This window comes from Lepeophtheirus salmonis, chromosome 1, assembly GCF_016086655.4.
Source record: "Lepeophtheirus salmonis chromosome 1, UVic_Lsal_1.4, whole genome shotgun sequence".
NCBI lineage: Eukaryota > Metazoa > Arthropoda > Copepoda > Siphonostomatoida > Caligidae > Lepeophtheirus > Lepeophtheirus salmonis.
Window position 1 is genome coordinate 39,902,904 of NC_052131.2, and position 16,739 is coordinate 39,919,642.

A 16,739-nucleotide genomic window follows, 5' to 3' on the forward strand; every position below is an offset into this window, starting at 1 on the left:
AAAAACGCTGTTCCGTTTCAGATTGAGGATTAAAGTATTGATTTACATTAAATCCACACCCAGAATCGAGTATATTTATTTAAATAAGTTTTACTCTACTTCATTTTGACGAAACAAACGGGTATAAGTTACCTCAATTGCTGCTTTTAATGAAGAATGCATTAACTTTAATATCAATCATAAGACTTACCAAGGGTTACGTTTCTTTTCTTTTTCATGAATAACTGACTGCCTATGCTTTCCAAACTTTTGATAAGATTGAATCTGAAATTTAATAGAAAAAAAAATAATAATTAAAGGTCTACAATATCTTGAATTCTTTAATGAAAAGTCATTATTGTTATTTCAGTTGAGTAATTTTATCGGCTCATTCTATATCAGCCCCGAAAGATGGTAATGTTTAAATGACTCATCATGACTTTACCTAGTCAATAGGCAAGTATATTTTTATTTGTGTGTCTCAAATTAATTACCTTTTTCCTAAGGTCCTGTCTTGTCCTCTCTCATCATCTTTTATGGATTCTAAAAACCCCTAGAAATAAATGAAAGATTCTTAATAATCACATCAAAATATAGGAAACTTTTATGATTTGAAAAAATAGTACGATATCTCAGTTTAAAAACTCATTCAACAATTATTTCATTCTGTCGGGGAAAGAAGACAAAAATAGCTTTATTTTTTTCATCATTTTTCCATATCTATTCAAATTGTAATTGCAATATTATGTAAACGCACCTGTAGATATCTGGGATCCATATAGAAGAAAAATAAATAAATCAGGGAGTGAGGAAATAATGCCATGCCTGTAAGAAACATGAAAATATGAGTAAAGTGAAATTAGAAATTCATAAAAATGGGTGTATTTATGTATTTTAAATACATAAAGAAGTGTACATGTCAAGTTCAAAAATTACTCCGATATAGTATAAAATCGGGTAACTGCGACATGACAAGCCAATTAATTTATGTCCTTTTTGACACTGTTTTGAGCAATCAAGAATTAGTCAAACAGTAACACAGAAGGACATTATTGAGTTCAAAATCTGATAATAAATAAAAAAACATATAAATTACCTTATTCAATAAGGTCATTTCCAATAACCAGAAAAGGTCTGTGAAAAAGAGTCCTGAAATAAATAAGTAAAGATTGCTATTAATGGATCCACGTTCCAAGAAATAGGTAGAAAAAATAAGGATTTGATTTCTAAGTTGCAGGTACTTGTATCTTGCGTTGAGTAACACCCTCAGTTTAAGCCGTGAGGATGGGTTGCAAATTACAAGAATTTATCTAGCATATCTCATTTTTCAATTCTGTTTCGGATTAAGAAAAAAGAATATTCAAGAGAATGCAAGACCTCAAATCATGATATCTTTTGTATACTTACAATTGATTTATCTGCTGCTTTTTGGTATTTTCTTTTCATTTACAGGCACAAAGGTTCCAGATCCTAGCGAGAGAGAAATAGGAATATCTGTTAAATAAATGCATTCTATGCTTATGAATAAAAAGAATAATATAAAGTATATTGAAGAAAAGCGTCAGACAACCATGAGCCATCATGTAAAATAAAAAACAAGCTTTCATTTCCTCTGGTGGAAACCACGAATGTATAAGGAAATCATTTTCATCATAGCATTGACTTCAATAACTCATTGAAAATTAAGATGTACACTTACCTCAAATGAGATCTAGGAGCTTTCTTCCCCATATCTATCAGCTTCAAAGAAAGGCAAGTTTAACCTAGTAAAAGAAGTTGATTAATTAATAAATAGTTCTTTCTGAAAATATATTTGTTTCATTCTCTCTTCCATTATAATTCAGACGACCAATGCCATCTTTAGAAATGAGGCCCCCTTCAATTTTGTAAATCTAAGGGGAGCATCATTTCTTCTGGTGGAAACCGCGAATGGTTAAGAGAATGTTTTCATCATGAAATGAGTAAATTTGAAATAAATCAATAGGATATAAAAATTATTCTTAATTACCTTCATGAATCAGGGTCATTCTATCCATGCATCCAGGACAGGATAAAAACAAAGGTGGAACACGACTCACTATAAAACAAAACAAAAAACGTGGGATCTATGAAATTCAAGTTTCTAAGCAAAAATTGACTCTTGAAATGAGATCAAATCCATCAGAATTACACAAATTTCTCATCAAGAGTCAGGAGAACGAAAGTTAATGATTTTGAATTAATTCATCATTAGAATTTTAAGAAGATCAAAGATTCTCCAAGATTTTTACCTCAATTTATTTACTATCCCAGTTTAGCATTTTCATTCCCTCATGAAAAATACTCAGTTTCAACAAAAGATAGATCCGACAAAGCAATCACCATACGTGAATAATCTCCTAAGATGTGTAGTATTCCGAGATGAAATGGGATAGGGAAGGGTGGAGTATAAAATTGTTTTAACTTGATGAGACAAAAAAAAACTTTTTTAACAAAATGGAATACATCAATCCTTGATGTAGACCTAATCAAATCAACCAAGCCCTTTTCTACAGACAGCTTTTTACCTTCTAAATAAAACAAACTTCATTAAGTGGTTTTAAACTATTCTTTTATTTTCTATAATTTTTTGTATTACATTGTGAAATTATTTGTATATATTATTTGAACCCTTACCCTCTTCCTTTAAATGAAGACAGAATAATATCGTAATCCCCATTTCCAGAAACATCAATGTATATTTTCCATCACATCTCTACCTAGCAAATTAAGTAGAAATTAGTTTTGGGGAAATACAAAATTAAATGGAATCAAATGGATTCTTCTTCGTCAGTTCATTAAAACTGTGGTAGTTAGATTTTTAATCATTAGCTTCATGTAGCAAATACTTTGTCGGTCATCATTAAGAAGAAGAAGAAAAAAAAAAAAGACAGGAAAATAGATTTACCTTTCCAGATAGAGCTAATCTTCAATCACCACGAGATAACATTGTTGTTCTATAAATAAGAAAAAAATCGGTCATTAGAATTTTTTTGTAATTTTGTGGTACAAGATTTAAATCATTTCAAAATTTAACATCAGTTAAGTAAATAATGGAACGGTAAAGTTTTTTGATTTCATACTTTTAGAAGTCATTTGGAAAGATGCTTATTCATCCTATTAAAAAATATAGCTCATATTCTAGAATTACACACCTCTTAATTCTCGATCCACATATAACCTTTCCAAATAGGTTTTACATCATTCGACCTACAAGAGAAAAATAAAAGTAATAATAACTCTTTTGCCACAGTCACTTGAAGAAAACGTATGCCTTTAAGGTTTATTTGTGGAAGCACGTGTCCCTACCAGTATACCATAAGTGGGCATATGATTTCTATTTGAGACCCATAACTTAATATTTGCATTACGAAGGGTTCTTAAATAAACATTTTTTGAAAGAACCAGAAAGGAAAAAAGCAATGCATTTTGAAGCAAAAAGAATATAAAAAGCTTACGTACCTTATTAGTTTGTTTTATAGAATTGATTATTTCCACTTAAAATAGAACGACTCACTCATGAACGAATAATATCCTGAAAGGAAAAGAAAACAATAAACTGATTTATCACGTGTTTATCACGTATTAACTAATAGGTATTTACATAAAAATATTTCAGTCTCATTAAATCACATTTTTTTGCTTTCATGGATTGAATACTGGATTCAAGCAGAATAGGTTATACATCATGTTTTTAAAAACAAAACAAAAAACAGACTAACATTTTTAAAAGCAATAAAATTTACCGTCTGAAAAACAATTCCTGAGAAGATCATTGATACATAGATTCATCCTACAAAAATTGAAGAAAAAATCAGTAACTTGGAAAAAATAAAAAAATAACATGACTCAAAAAAATTAGTTGTGTTTTTGTTCCATCGTCGTTATCTCATGCTTCCAGTTGTAAACAAAGGAAGATGTGCGAAAGTTAGGATTTAGTCTACGATACCAATACAGTACGAAATGAGGATGGAATTAAAACAACATTCCGTGACTCTAGGCTCGACAGAAATACTACAACTGATTTCCTTATCAAAATTAATAAATTACATACCTTTTCATCAATTTTTTCATTTCGTAACCATACAATCTTTTGTCATTTTTTAAATATGATTGAGCCCTGTAAAAGCAAAAAAGAGGATACATTAAGTGAAAGCAGTGACATTCATTTAAAAGATAAAATCAAATGAAAAACGCTGTTCCGTTTCAGATTGAGGATTAAAGTATTGATTTACATTAAATCCACACCCAGAATCGAGTATATTTATTTAAATAAGTTTTACTCTACTTCATTTTGACGAAACAAACGGGTATAAGTTACCTCAATTGCTGCTTTTAATGAAGAATGCATTAACTTTAATATCAATCATAAGACTTACCAAGGGTTACGTTTCTTTTCTTTTTCATGAATAACTGACTGCCTATGCTTTCCAAACTTTTGATAAGATTGAATCTGAAATTTAATAGAAAAAAAAAAATAATAATTAAAGGTCTACAATATCTTGAATTCTTTAATGAAAAGTCATTATTGTTATTTCAGTTGAGTAATTTTATCGGCTCATTCTATATCAGCCCCGAAAGATGGTAATGTTTAAATGACTCATCATGACTTTACCTAGTCAATAGGCAAGTATATTTTTATTTGTGTGTCTCAAATTAATTACCTTTTTCCTAAGGTCCTGTCTTGTCCTCTCTCATCATCTTTTATGGATTCTAAAAACCCCTAGAAATAAATGAAAGATTCTTAATAATCACATCAAAATATAGGAAACTTTTATGATTTGAAAAAATAGTACGATATCTCAGTTTAAAAACTCATTCAACAATTATTTCATTCTGTCGGGGAAAGAAGACAAAAATAGCTTTATTTTTTCATCATTTTTCCATATCTATTCAAATTGTAATTGCAATATTATGTAAACGCACCTGTAGATATCTGGGATCCATATAGAAGAAAAAAAATAAATCAGGGAGTGAGGAAATAATGCCATGCCTGTAAGAAACATGAAAATATGAGTAAAGTGAAATTAGAAATTCATAAAAATGGGTGTATTTATGTATTTTAAATACATAAAGAAGTGTACATGTCAAGTTCAAAAATTACTCCGATATAGTATAAAATCGGGTAACTGCGACATGACAAGCCAATTAATTTATGTCCTTTTTGACACTGTTTTGAGCAATCAAGAATTAGTCAAACAGTAACACAGAAGGACATTATTGAGTTCAAAATCTGATAATAAATAAAAAAACATATAAATTACCTTATTCAATAAGGTCATTTCCAATAACCAGAAAAGGTCTGTGAAAAAGAGTCCTGAAATAAATAAGTAAAGATTGCTATTAATGGATCCACGTTCCAAGAAATAGGTAGAAAAAATAAGGATTTGATTTCTAAGTTGCAGGTACTTGTATCTTGCGTTGAGTAACACCCTCAGTTTAAGCCGTGAGGATGGGTTGCAAATTACAAGAATTTATCTAGCATATCTCATTTTTCAATTCTGTTTCGGATTAAGAAAAAAGAATATTCAAGAGAATGCAAGACCTCAAATCATGATATCTTTTGTATACTTACAATTGATTTATCTGCTGCTTTTTGGTATTTTCTTTTCATTTACAGGCACAAAGGTTCCAGATCCTAGCGAGAGAGAAATAGGAATATCTGTTAAATAAATGCATTCTATGCTTATGAATAAAAAGAATAATATAAAGTATATTGAAGAAAAGCGTCAGACAACCATGAGCCATCATGTAAAATAAAAAACAAGCTTTCATTTCCTCTGGTGGAAACCACGAATGTATAAGGAAATCATTTTCATCATAGCATTGACTTCAATAACTCATTGAAAATTAAGATGTACACTTACCTCAAATGAGATCTAGGAGCTTTCTTCCCCATATCTATCAGCTTCAAAGAAAGGCAAGTTTAACCTAGTAAAAGAAGTTGATTAATTAATAAATAGTTCTTTCTGAAAATATATTTGTTTCATTCTCTCTTCCATTATAATTCAGACGACCAATGCCATCTTTAGAAATGAGGCCCCCTTCAATTTTGTAAATCTAAGGGGAGCATCATTTCTTCTGGTGGAAACCGCGAATGGTTAAGAGAATGTTTTCATCATGAAATGAGTAAATTTGAAATAAATCAATAGGATATAAAAATTATTCTTAATTACCTTCATGAATCAGGGTCATTCTATCCATGCATCCAGGACAGGATAAAAACAAAGGTGGAACACGACTCACTATAAAACAAAACAAAAAACGTGGGATCTATGAAATTCAAGTTTCTAAGCAAAAATTGACTCTTGAAATGAGATCAAATCCATCAGAATTACACAAATTTCTCATCAAGAGTCAGGAGAACGAAAGTTAATGATTTTGAATTAATTCATCATTAGAATTTTAAGAAGATCAAAGATTCTCCAAGATTTTTACCTCAATTTATTTACTATCCCAGTTTAGCATTTTCATTCCCTCATGAAAAATACTCAGTTTCAACAAAAGATAGATCCGACAAAGCAATCACCATACGTGAATAATCTCCTAAGATGTGTAGTATTCCGAGATGAAATGGGATAGGGAAGGGTGGAGTATAAAATTGTTTTAACTTGATGAGACAAAAAAAAACTTTTTTAACAAAATGGAATACATCAATCCTTGATGTAGACCTAATCAAATCAACCAAGCCCTTTTCTACAGACAGCTTTTTACCTTCTAAATAAAACAAACTTCATTAAGTGGTTTTAAACTATTCTTTTATTTTCTATAATTTTTTGTATTACATTGTGAAATTATTTGTATATATTATTTGAACCCTTACCCTCTTCCTTTAAATGAAGACAGAATAATATCGTAATCCCCATTTCCAGAAACATCAATGTATATTTTCCATCACATCTCTACCTAGCAAATTAAGTAGAAATTAGTTTTGGGGAAATACAAAATTAAATGGAATCAAATGGATTCTTCTTCGTCAGTTCATTAAAACTGTGGTAGTTAGATTTTTAATCATTAGCTTCATGTAGCAAATACTTTGTCGGTCATCATTAAGAAGAAGAAGAAAAAAAAAAAGACAGGAAAATAGATTTACCTTTCCAGATAGAGCTAATCTTCAATCACCACGAGATAACATTGTTGTTCTATAAATAAGAAAAAAAAATCGGTCATTAGAATTTTTTTGTAATTTTGTGGTACAAGATTTAAATCATTTCAAAATTTAACATCAGTTAAGTAAATAATGGAACGGTAAAGTTTTTTGATTTCATACTTTTAGAAGTCATTTGGAAAGATGCTTATTCATCCTATTAAAAAATATAGCTCATATTCTAGAATTACACACCTCTTAATTCTCGATCCACATATAACCTTTCCAAATAGGTTTTACATCATTCGACCTACAAGAGAAAAATAAAAGTAATAATAACTCTTTTGCCACAGTCACTTGAAGAAAACGTATGCCTTTAAGGTTTATTTGTGGAAGCACGTGTCCCAACCAGTATACCATAAGTGGGCATATGATTTCTATTTGAGACCCATAACTTAATATTTGCATTACGAAGGGTTCTTAAATAAACATTTTTTTGAAAGAACCAGAAAGGAAAAAAGCAATGCATTTTGAAGCAAAAAGAATATAAAAAGCTTACGTACCTTATTAGTTTGTTTTATAGAATTGATTATTTCCACTTAAAATAGAACGACTCACTCATGAGCGAATAATATCCTGAAAGGAAAAGAAAACAATAAACTGATTTATCACGTGTTTATCACGTATTAACTAATAGGTATTTACATAAAAATATTTCAGTCTCATTAAATCACATTTTTTTGCTTTCATGGATTGAATACTGGATTCAAGCAGAATAGGTTATACATCATGTTTTTAAAAACAAAACAAAAAACAGACTAACATTTTTAAAAGCAATAAAATTTACCGTCTGAAAAACAATTCCTGAGAAGATCATTGATACATAGATTCATCCTACAAAAATTGAAGAAAAAATCAGTAACTTGGAAAAAATAAAAAAATAACATGACTCAAAAAAATTAGTTGTGTTTTTGTTCCATCGTCGTTATCTCATGCTTCCAGTTGTAAACAAAGGAAGATGTGCGAAAGTTAGGATTTAGTCTACGATACCAATACAGTACGAAATGAGGATGGAATTAAAACAACATTCCGTGACTCTAGGCTCGACAGAAATACTACAACTGATTTCCTTATCAAAATTAATAAATTACATACCTTTTCATCAATTTTTTCATTTCGTAACCATACAATCTTTTGTCATTTTTTAAATATGATTGAGCCCTGTAAAAGCAAAAAGAGGATACATTAAGTGAAAGCAGTGACATTCATTTAAAAGATAAAATCAAATGAAAAACGCTGTTCCGTTTCAGATTGAGGATTAAAGTATTGATTTACATTAAATCCACACCCAGAATCGAGTATATTTATTTAAATAAGTTTTACTCTACTTCATTTTGACGAAACAAACGGGTATAAGTTACCTCAATTGCTGCTTTTAATGAAGAATGCATTAACTTTAATATCAATCATAAGACTTACCAAGGGTTACGTTTCTTTTCTTTTTCATGAATAACTGACTGCCTATGCTTTCCAAACTTTTGATAAGATTGAATCTGAAATTTAATAGAAAAAAAAATAATAATTAAAGGTCTACAATATCTTGAATTCTTTAATGAAAAGTCATTATTGTTATTTCAGTTGAGTAATTTTATCGGCTCATTCTATATCAGCCCCGAAAGATGGTAATGTTTAAATGACTCATCATGACTTTACCTAGTCAATAGGCAAGTATATTTTTATTTGTGTGTCTCAAATTAATTACCTTTTTCCTAAGGTCCTGTCTTGTCCTCTCTCATCATCTTTTATGGATTCTAAAAACCCCTAGAAATAAATGAAAGATTCTTAATAATCACATCAAAATATAGGAAACTTTTATGATTTGAAAAAATAGTACGATATCTCAGTTTAAAAACTCATTCAACAATTATTTCATTCTGTCGGGGAAAGAAGACAAAAATAGCTTTATTTTTTCATCATTTTTCCATATCTATTCAAATTGTAATTGCAATATTATGTAAACGCACCTGTAGATATCTGGGATCCATATAGAAGAAAAAAAATAAATCAGGGAGTGAGGAAATAATGCCATGCCTGTAAGAAACATGAAAATATGAGTAAAGTGAAATTAGAAATTCATAAAAATGGGTGTATTTATGTATTTTAAATACATAAAGAAGTGTACATGTCAAGTTCAAAAATTACTCCGATATAGTATAAAATCGGGTAACTGCGACATGACAAGCCAATTAATTTATGTCCTTTTTGACACTGTTTTGAGCAATCAAGAATTAGTCAAACAGTAACACAGAAGGACATTATTGAGTTCAAAATCTGATAATAAATAAAAAAACATATAAATTACCTTATTCAATAAGGTCATTTCCAATAACCAGAAAAGGTCTGTGAAAAAGAGTCCTGAAATAAATAAGTAAAGATTGCTATTAATGGATCCACGTTCCAAGAAATAGGTAGAAAAAATAAGGATTTGATTTCTAAGTTGCAGGTACTTGTATCTTGCGTTGAGTAACACCCTCAGTTTAAGCCGTGAGGATGGGTTGCAAATTACAAGAATTTATCTAGCATATCTCATTTTTCAATTCTGTTTCGGATTAAGAAAAAGAATATTCAAGAGAATGCAAGACCTCAAATCATGATATCTTTTGTATACTTACAATTGATTTATCTGCTGCTTTTAAGTATTTTCTTTTCATTTACAGGCACAAAGGTTCCAGATCCTAGCGAGAGAGAAATAGGAATATCTGTTAAATAAATGCATTCTATGCTTATGAATAAAAAGAATAATATAAAGTATATTGAAGAAAAGCGTCAGACAACCATGAGCCATCATGTAAAATAAAAAACAAGCTTTCATTTCCTCTGGTGGAAACCACGAATGTATAAGGAAATCATTTTCATCATAGCATTGACTTCAATAACTCATTGAAAATTAAGATGTACACTTACCTCAAATGAGATCTAGGAGCTTTCTTCCCCATATCTATCAGCTTCAAAGAAAGGCAAGTTTAACCTAGTAAAAGAAGTTGATTAATTAATAAATAGTTCTTTCTGAAAATATATTTGTTTCATTCTCTCTTCCATTATAATTCAGACGACCAATGCCATCTTTAGAAATGAGGCCCCCTTCAATTTTGTAAATCTAAGGGGAGCATCATTTCTTCTGGTGGAAACCGCGAATGGTTAAGAGAATGTTTTCATCATGAAATGAGTAAATTTGAAATAAATCAATAGGATATAAAAATTATTCTTAATTACCTTCATGAATCAGGGTCATTCTATCCATGCATCCAGGACAGGATAAAAACAAAGGTGGAACACGACTCACTATAAAACAAAACAAAAAACGTGGGATCTATGAAATTCAAGTTTCTAAGCAAAAATTGACTCTTGAAATGAGATCAAATCCATCAGAATTACACAAATTTCTCATCAAGAGTCAGGAGAACGAAAGTTAATGATTTTGAATTAATTCATCATTAGAATTTTAAGAAGATCAAAGATTCTCCAAGATTTTTACCTCAATTTATTTACTATCCCAGTTTAGCATTTTCATTCCCTCATGAAAAATACTCAGTTTCAACAAAAGATAGATCCGACAAAGCAATCACCATACGTGAATAATCTCCTAAGATGTGTAGTATTCCGAGATGAAATGGGATAGGGAAGGGTGGAGTATAAAATTGTTTTAACTTGATGAGACAAAAAAAAAAAACTTTTTTAACAAAATGGAATACATCAATCCTTGTTGTAGACCTAATCAAATCAACCAAGCCCTTTTCTACAGACAGCTTTTTACCTTCTAAATAAAACAAACTTAATTAAGTGGTTTTAAACTATTCTTTTATTTTCTATAATTTTTTGTATTACATTGTGAAATTATTTGTATATATTATTTGAACCCTTACCCTCTTCCTTTAAATGAAGACAGAATAATATCGTAATCCCCATTTCCAGAAACATCAATGTATATTTTCCATCACATCTCTACCTAGCAAATTAAGTAGAAATTAGTTTTGGGGAAATACAAAATTAAATGGAATCAAATGGATTCTTCTTCGTCAGTTCATTAAAACTGTGGTAGTTAGATTTTTAATCATTAGCTTCATGTAGCAAATACTTTGTCGGTCATCATTAAGAAGAAGAAGAAAAAAAAAAAAAAGACAGGAAAATAGATTTACCTTTCCAGATAGAGCTAATCTTCAATCACCACGAGATAACATTGTTGTTCTATAAATAAGAAAAAAAAATCGGTCATTAGAATTTTTTTGTAATTTTGTGGTACAAGATTTAAATCATTTCAAAATTTAACATCAGTTAAGTAAATAATGGAACGGTAAAGTTTTTTGATTTCATACTTTTAGAAGTCATTTGGAAAGATGCTTATTCATCCTATTAAAAAATATAGCTCATATTCTAGAATTACACACCTCTTAATTCTCGATCCACATATAACCTTTCCAAATAGTTTTTACATCATTCGACCTACAAGAGAAAAATAAAAGTAATAATAACTCTTTTGCCACAGTCACTTGAAGAAAACGTATGCCTTTAAGGTTTATTTGTGGAAGCACGTGTCCCAACCAGTATACCATAAGTGGGCATATGATTTCTATTTGAGACCCATAACTTAATATTTGCATTACGAAGGGTTCTTAAATAAACATTTTTTTGAAAGAACCAGAAAGGAAAAAAGCAATGCATTTTGAAGCAAAAAGAATATAAAAAGCTTACGTACCTTATTAGTTTGTTTTATAGAATTGATTATTTCCACTTAAAATAGAACGACTCACTCATGAGCGAATAATATCCTGAAAGGAAAAGAAAACAATAAACTGATTTATCACGTGTTTATCACGTATTAACTAATAGGTATTTACATAAAAATATTTCAGTCTCATTAAATCACATTTTTTTGCTTTCATGGATTGAATACTGGATTCAAGCAGAATAGGTTATACATCATGTTTTTAAAAACAAAACAAAAAACAGACTAACATTTTTAAAAGCAATAAAATTTACCGTCTGAAAAACAATTCCTGAGAAGATCATTGATACATAGATTCATCCTACAAAAATTGAAGAAAAAATCAGTAACTTGGAAAAAATAAAAAAATAACATGACTCAAAAAAATTAGTTGTGTTTTTGTTCCATCGTCGTTATCTCATGCTTCCAGTTGTAAACAAAGGAAGATGTGCGAAAGTTAGGATTTAGTCTACGATACCAATACAGTACGAAATGAGGATGGAATTAAAACAACATTCCGTGACTCTAGGCTCGACAGAAATACTACAACTGATTTCCTTATCAAAATTAATAAATTACATACCTTTTCATCAATTTTTTCATTTCGTAACCATACAATCTTTTGTCATTTTTTAAATATGATTGAGCCCTGTAAAAGCAAAAAGAGGATACATTAAGTGAAAGCAGTGACATTCATTTAAAAGATAAAATCAAATGAAAAACGCTGTTCCGTTTCAGATTGAGGATTAAAGTATTGATTTACATTAAATCCACACCCAGAATCGAGTATATTTATTTAAATAAGTTTTACTCTACTTCATTTTGACGAAACAAACGGGTATAAGTTACCTCAATTGCTGCTTTTAATGAAGAATGCATTAACTTTAATATCAATCATAAGACTTACCAAGGGTTACGTTTCTTTTCTTTTTCATGAATAACTGACTGCCTATGCTTTCCAAACTTTTGATAAGATTGAATCTGAAATTTAATAGAAAAAAAAATAATAATTAAAGGTCTACAATATCTTGAATTCTTTAATGAAAAGTCATTATTGTTATTTCAGTTGAGTAATTTTATCGGCTCATTCTATATCAGCCCCGAAAGATGGTAATGTTTAAATGACTCATCATGACTTTACCTAGTCAATAGGCAAGTATATTTTTATTTGTGTGTCTCAAATTAATTACCTTTTTCCTAAGGTCCTGTCTTGTCCTCTCTCATCATCTTTTATGGATTCTAAAAACCCCTAGAAATAAATGAAAGATTCTTAATAATCACATCAAAATATAGGAAACTTTTATGATTTGAAAAAATAGTACGATATCTCAGTTTAAAAACTCATTCAACAATTATTTCATTCTGTCGGGGAAAGAAGACAAAAATAGCTTTATTTTTTCATCATTTTTCCATATCTATTCAAATTGTAATTGCAATATTATGTAAACGCACCTGTAGATATCTGGGATCCATATAGAAGAAAAAAAATAAATCAGGGAGTGAGGAAATAATGCCATGCCTGTAAGAAACATGAAAATATGAGTAAAGTGAAATTAGAAATTCATAAAAATGGGTGTATTTATGTATTTTAAATACATAAAGAAGTGTACATGTCAAGTTCAAAAATTACTCCGATATAGTATAAAATCGGGTAACTGCGACATGACAAGCCAATTAATTTATGTCCTTTTTGACACTGTTTTGAGCAATCAAGAATTAGTCAAACAGTAACACAGAAGGACATTATTGAGTTCAAAATCTGATAATAAATAAAAAAACATATAAATTACCTTATTCAATAAGGTCATTTCCAATAACCAGAAAAGGTCTGTGAAAAAGAGTCCTGAAATAAATAAGTAAAGATTGCTATTAATGGATCCACGTTCCAAGAAATAGGTAGAAAAAATAAGGATTTGATTTCTAAGTTGCAGGTACTTGTATCTTGCGTTGAGTAACACCCTCAGTTTAAGCCGTGAGGATGGGTTGCAAATTACAAGAATTTATCTAGCATATCTCATTTTTCAATTCTGTTTCGGATTAAGAAAAAAGAATATTCAAGAGAATGCAAGACCTCAAATCATGATATCTTTTGTATACTTACAATTGATTTATCTGCTGCTTTTTAGTATTTTCTTTTCATTTACAGGCACAAAGGTTCCAGATCCTAGCGAGAGAGAAATAGGAATATCTGTTAAATAAATGCATTCTATGCTTATGAATAAAAAGAATAATATAAAGTATATTGAAGAAAAGCGTCAGACAACCATGAGCCATCATGTAAAATAAAAAACAAGCTTTCATTTCCTCTGGTGGAAACCACGAATGTATAAGGAAATCATTTTCATCATAGCATTGACTTCAATAACTCATTGAAAATTAAGATGTACACTTACCTCAAATGAGATCTAGGAGCTTTCTTCCCCATATCTATCAGCTTCAAAGAAAGGCAAGTTTAACCTAGTAAAAGAAGTTGATTAATTAATAAATAGTTCTTTCTGAAAATATATTTGTTTCATTCTCTCTTCCATTATAATTCAGACGACCAATGCCATCTTTAGAAATGAGGCCCCCTTCAATTTTGTAAATCTAAGGGGAGCATCATTTCTTCTGGTGGAAACCGCGAATGGTTAAGAGAATGTTTTCATCATGAAATGAGTAAATTTGAAATAAATCAATAGGATATAAAAATTATTCTTAATTACCTTCATGAATCAGGGTCATTCTATCCATGCATCCAGGACAGGATAAAAACAAAGGTGGAACACGACTCACTATAAAACAAAACAAAAAACGTGGGATCTATGAAATTCAAGTTTCTAAGCAAAAATTGACTCTTGAAATGAGATCAAATCCATCAGAATTACACAAATTTCTCATCAAGAGTCAGGAGAACGAAAGTTAATGATTTTGAATTAATTCATCATTAGAATTTTAAGAAGATCAAAGATTCTCCAAGATTTTTACCTCAATTTATTTACTATCCCAGTTTAGCATTTTCATTCCCTCATGAAAAATACTCAGTTTCAACAAAAGATAGATCCGACAAAGCAATCACCATACGTGAATAATCTCCTAAGATGTGTAGTATTCCGAGATGAAATGGGATAGGGAAGGGTGGAGTATAAAATTGTTTTAACTTGATGAGACAAAAAAAAACTTTTTTAACAAAATGGAATACATCAATCCTTGATGTAGACCTAATCAAATCAACCAAGCCCTTTTCTACAGACAGCTTTTTACCTTCTAAATAAAACAAACTTCATTAAGTGGTTTTAAACTATTCTTTTATTTTCTATAATTTTTTGTATTACATTGTGAAATTATTTGTATATATTATTTGAACCCTTACCCTCTTCCTTTTAATGAAGACAGAATAATATCGTAATCCCCATTTCCAGAAACATCAATGTATATTTTCCATCACATCTCTACCTAGCAAATTAAGTAGAAATTAGTTTTGGGGAAATACAAAATTAAATGGAATCAAATGGATTCTTCTTCGTCAGTTCATTAAAACTGTGGTAGTTAGATTTTTAATCATTAGCTTCATGTAGCAAATACTTTGTCGGTCATCATTAAGAAGAAGAAGAAAAAAAAAAAAGACAGGAAAATAGATTTACCTTTCCAGATAGAGCTAATCTTCAATCACCACGAGATAACATTGTTGTTCTATAAATAAGAAAAAAAATCGGTCATTAGAATTTTTTTGTAATTTTGTGGTACAAGATTTAAATCATTTCAAAATTTAACATCAGTTAAGTAAATAATGGAACGGTAAAGTTTTTTGATTTCATACTTTTAGAAGTCATTTGGAAAGATGCTTATTCATCCTATTAAAAAATATAGCTCATATTCTAGAATTACACACCTCTTAATTCTCGATCCACATATAACCTTTCCAAATAGGTTTTACATCATTCGACCTACAAGAGAAAAATAAAAGTAATAATAACTCTTTTGCCACAGTCACTTGAAGAAAACGTATGCCTTTAAGGTTTATTTGTGGAAGCACGTGTCCCAACCAGTATACCATAAGTGGGCATATGATTTCTATTTGAGACCCATAACTTAATATTTGCATTACGAAGGGTTCTTAAATAAACATTTTTTGAAAGAACCAGAAAGGAAAAAAGCAATGCATTTTGAAGCAAAAAGAATATAAAAAGCTTACGTACCTTATTAGTTTGTTTTATAGAATTGATTATTTCCACTTAAAATAGAACGACTCACTCATGAACGAATAATATCCTGAAAGGAAAAGAAAACAATAAACTGATTTATCACGTGTTTATCACGTATTAACTAATAGGTATTTACATAAAAATATTTCAGTCTCATTAAATCACATTTTTTTGCTTTCATGGATTGAATACTGGATTCAAGCAGAATAGGTTATACATCATGTTTTTAAAAACAAAACAAAAAACAGACTAACATTTTTAAAAGCAATAAAATTTACCGTCTGAAAAACAATTCCTGAGAAGATCATTGATACATAGATTCATCCTACAAAAATTGAAGAAAAAATCAGTAACTTGGAAAAAATAAAAAAATAACATGACTCAAAAAAATTAGTTGTGTTTTTGTTCCATCGTCGTTATCTCATGCTTCCAGTTGTAAACAAAGGAAGATGTGCGAAAGTTAGGATTTAGTCTACGATACCAATACAGTACGAAATGAGGATGGAATTAAAACAACATTCCGTGACTCTAGGCTCGACAGAAATACTACAACTGATTTCCTTATCAAAATTAATAAATTACATACCTTTTCATCAATTTTTTCATTTCGTAACCATACAATCTTTTGTCATTTTTTAAATATGATTGAGCCCTGTAAAAGCAAAAAGAGGATACATTAAGTGAAAGCAGTGACATTCATTTAAAAGATAAA

General features: G+C 29.6%; 3 long non-coding RNA genes across 15 annotated transcripts; all 3 read right to left on the reverse strand.

The window, feature by feature from the left end:
- On the reverse strand, positions 1-8,317 carry LOC139906931 (uncharacterized). Of its 7 annotated transcripts, none has more exons than XR_011783156.1 (22): positions 8,240-8,317; positions 7,648-7,978; positions 7,340-7,394; positions 7,091-7,139; positions 6,174-6,242; positions 5,865-5,928; positions 5,573-5,635; positions 5,262-5,314; positions 4,924-4,990; positions 4,662-4,720; positions 4,052-4,450; positions 3,744-3,790; positions 3,460-3,532; positions 3,153-3,207; positions 2,906-2,954; positions 1,988-2,056; positions 1,679-1,742; positions 1,387-1,449; positions 1,076-1,312; positions 737-804; positions 474-532; positions 1-264 (listed from the first exon to the last, which is right to left on the reverse strand). It is a non-coding gene; the product is annotated as an uncharacterized lncRNA (long non-coding RNA). The 7 variants fall into 7 exon arrangements; XR_011783154.1 differs by having other exon boundaries at positions 1,076-1,128; positions 5,262-5,498; XR_011783152.1 differs by having other exon boundaries at positions 5,262-5,498.
- A 56-nt stretch (positions 8,318-8,373) lies between these two features.
- LOC139906938 (uncharacterized) lies at positions 8,374-12,507 on the reverse strand. 3 transcript variants are annotated; one of them, XR_011783184.1, is made up of 11 exons: positions 12,430-12,507; positions 11,838-12,168; positions 11,530-11,584; positions 11,281-11,329; positions 10,358-10,426; positions 10,049-10,112; positions 9,757-9,819; positions 9,447-9,683; positions 9,109-9,175; positions 8,847-8,905; positions 8,374-8,637 (listed from the first exon to the last, which is right to left on the reverse strand). It is a non-coding gene; the product is annotated as an uncharacterized lncRNA (long non-coding RNA). The 3 variants fall into 3 exon arrangements; XR_011783186.1 differs by having other exon boundaries at positions 9,447-9,499; positions 11,530-12,168; XR_011783183.1 differs by having other exon boundaries at positions 11,530-12,168.
- A 56-nt stretch (positions 12,508-12,563) lies between these two features.
- Positions 12,564-16,691, reverse strand: LOC139906936 (uncharacterized). 5 transcript variants are annotated; one of them, XR_011783178.1, is made up of 12 exons: positions 16,614-16,691; positions 16,306-16,352; positions 16,022-16,094; positions 15,715-15,769; positions 15,467-15,515; positions 14,549-14,617; positions 14,240-14,303; positions 13,948-14,010; positions 13,637-13,689; positions 13,299-13,365; positions 13,037-13,095; positions 12,564-12,827 (listed from the first exon to the last, which is right to left on the reverse strand). It is a non-coding gene; the product is annotated as an uncharacterized lncRNA (long non-coding RNA). The 5 variants fall into 5 exon arrangements; XR_011783177.1 differs by having other exon boundaries at positions 13,637-13,873; XR_011783180.1 differs by having other exon boundaries at positions 13,637-13,873; positions 15,643-15,769.
- Between the last annotated feature and the right edge of the window lie 48 nt (positions 16,692-16,739).